Source organism: Capra hircus, unplaced genomic scaffold, assembly GCF_001704415.2.
Source record: "Capra hircus breed San Clemente unplaced genomic scaffold, ASM170441v1, whole genome shotgun sequence".
Lineage (NCBI taxonomy): Eukaryota > Metazoa > Chordata > Mammalia > Artiodactyla > Bovidae > Capra > Capra hircus.
Genome location: NW_017213039.1, coordinates 398 through 2,428, shown reverse-complemented (window position 1 = coordinate 2,428; position 2,031 = coordinate 398). Strand labels below are relative to the sequence as shown.

Below are 2,031 nucleotides of genomic sequence, written 5' to 3'. Positions count from 1 at the left end.
CACTTAGAAGTAGCGATAAATAGCAAAGATGCCTGCACGCCATGCTGAGCACCGTTCCCCAGAGAGTGACAGGAGTTCACAGGGGACATTACATTTCTCATTAGCCCCTTAAGGAAAACAAGCTTCGAGTTTGGTAATTTGCCCTAGTTCTGTAAACCGAACTGCTCCTCTCCTCAGTCCTAGGTGGAGAAACAGGAAGATGATCAGCCTGCAGATGCCAGCATCAACACGGAAGATCTTGACTTTGAAACTCTTTGCTCTCAGACCAAACTGTTTACTACTTGCCAGGAGTGATATCAGAGTAGTCCTTCAGCACCCCAGCCAAGTGCTCATTGTGAGTCTTAAACCGTCGCTTTTTCTGTGAGGCAGGCTTTTTCCTTCTCTGAATTGGGGCCACTTTCTTTGGTCTGGAGTCCTGCATGGAAGAAATACCCTGTCGCTTCAGATACTCTTCAATTTTCTCCTCATCCATTGAATCCACGGTGACACTCCTCCACAGTTTCTGAAACTCTTCATCCACAGAAAAACTGACAGCTCTTATCATTGAAGAAAAGAATTTTCTTCTTATCAGGACGGTTTACAAATAGTATCTGGTCCCCTAAAGCCTTGACAGCTTTCTGGAATTGGGCAATCCTTCCTCGATGTCTTCTAGAAGAATCCCTCCTAAGCCTCTCTGGTCATGCTGATCCAAGAGCCTAAGCAGAGCCTTCTTATCTTTCAAGTTGTACTTGGGCTTAAAGGCATACTTTCCATCTACTACACTACACTCAATTTTGGGATTATTGACATAGTCCTCACTCATTACATTTGCTCTGCTTGAGTCCAATAATCCTAAATGTTGCGTTTTCATCCAAATATTCTCTTCTAAAAGTAAGAAGGAATGGTATCTCCTCGCTGATGTCGTGTCTTCATGTAATTTCACAAATTTAGCGCCAGCAACGCCACAAACTTATATCCAGAGCTTCCTGACAGAGCTTTCAAATTAAACTGAACCATTGCTATTTTTTTCATGCAGAATCTTTGTTTAGGAGCCGCGAATGATCCTCCATGTTCCTAGCTTTGGCTTTTTCTGTTCTTTGATATGATGGCTCGAAGACACAGATACGTTTTTCTACTTACAAGAGTGGAAAGAGGCTCGTTTTTAACAGCTCCGCGTTCTCCCAAAGATGAATCCATAATGCTGAGCCGCAGGAGGGCCAGCCCACGGCCCCGAGCCCGCTCGCGCTCCCAGAGCCTCCGCCTGGACCAAGCCGCCCACGCCGCCCGCTGGCTGCCCGCTTCAGGCTCGTTGTCAACACCTCCCGCCGCCCGCACGATGCCCAAGCCGCTGCCCGCCAGCTCGGGGCGTTTCACTGGGCTGCTGCTGAAGCGGCGGTGAGACGGCGACTCTTCCCCCCGCTCGCCCGCCACCTTTCCTCAATTTCCACTTTCATACTTCTTAAATTTCGTCCTTACAATATGACGGTGCTCCTATGTTGGGCTGCATATATATTGTATATTGTTATATCTCTCTTCTGATTGGATCCTCTTCGACCATCACTGTAGTGGCCTTCTTTCTTCTTTTCACACGGCCTTTATTTTAAAGTCTATTTTATGTGATAGTGAGTATCATACTCGCTGCTTTTTTTGCTCTCCCAGTTGTGTGGAAATGCTTTTTCGCAGCCCTTCCACTTTCAGTCGTGTACGTGTCCCTGGTTTCGAGCTGGTCCTTGAGACAACATACATAAGGGTTGTTTTTGTAATCCATTCAGCCAGTCTTGTCTTTTGGTTTGGGGCCATTTCAACCCAATTTATATTAACGGTAATTATTGCATAAGCTATGATCCATTGCCTATTCGCTCTTATTGTTTTGGTTTCGATGTTTAATACAACCCTTTCTCTGTTCATTTGCTAGAGAAGATCCTTAGCCATTTGTTGGAGAGCTGTTTGGTGTGCTGAATTCGCTCAGTTTTTTGCTTGTCTATAAAAGCTTTTGATTTCCCTTCATATTTAATGAGATCCTTGCTGGGTAACAGTAATCTGGCTGTAGGT

The 2,031-nt window shown here is 45.4% G+C and overlaps 1 pseudogene; it reads right to left on the bottom strand.

The window, feature by feature from the left end:
* Positions 1–223: 223 nt before the first annotated feature.
* Positions 224–996, bottom strand: LOC108635281 (annotated as a pseudogene).
* Between the last annotated feature and the right edge of the window lie 1,035 nt (positions 997–2,031).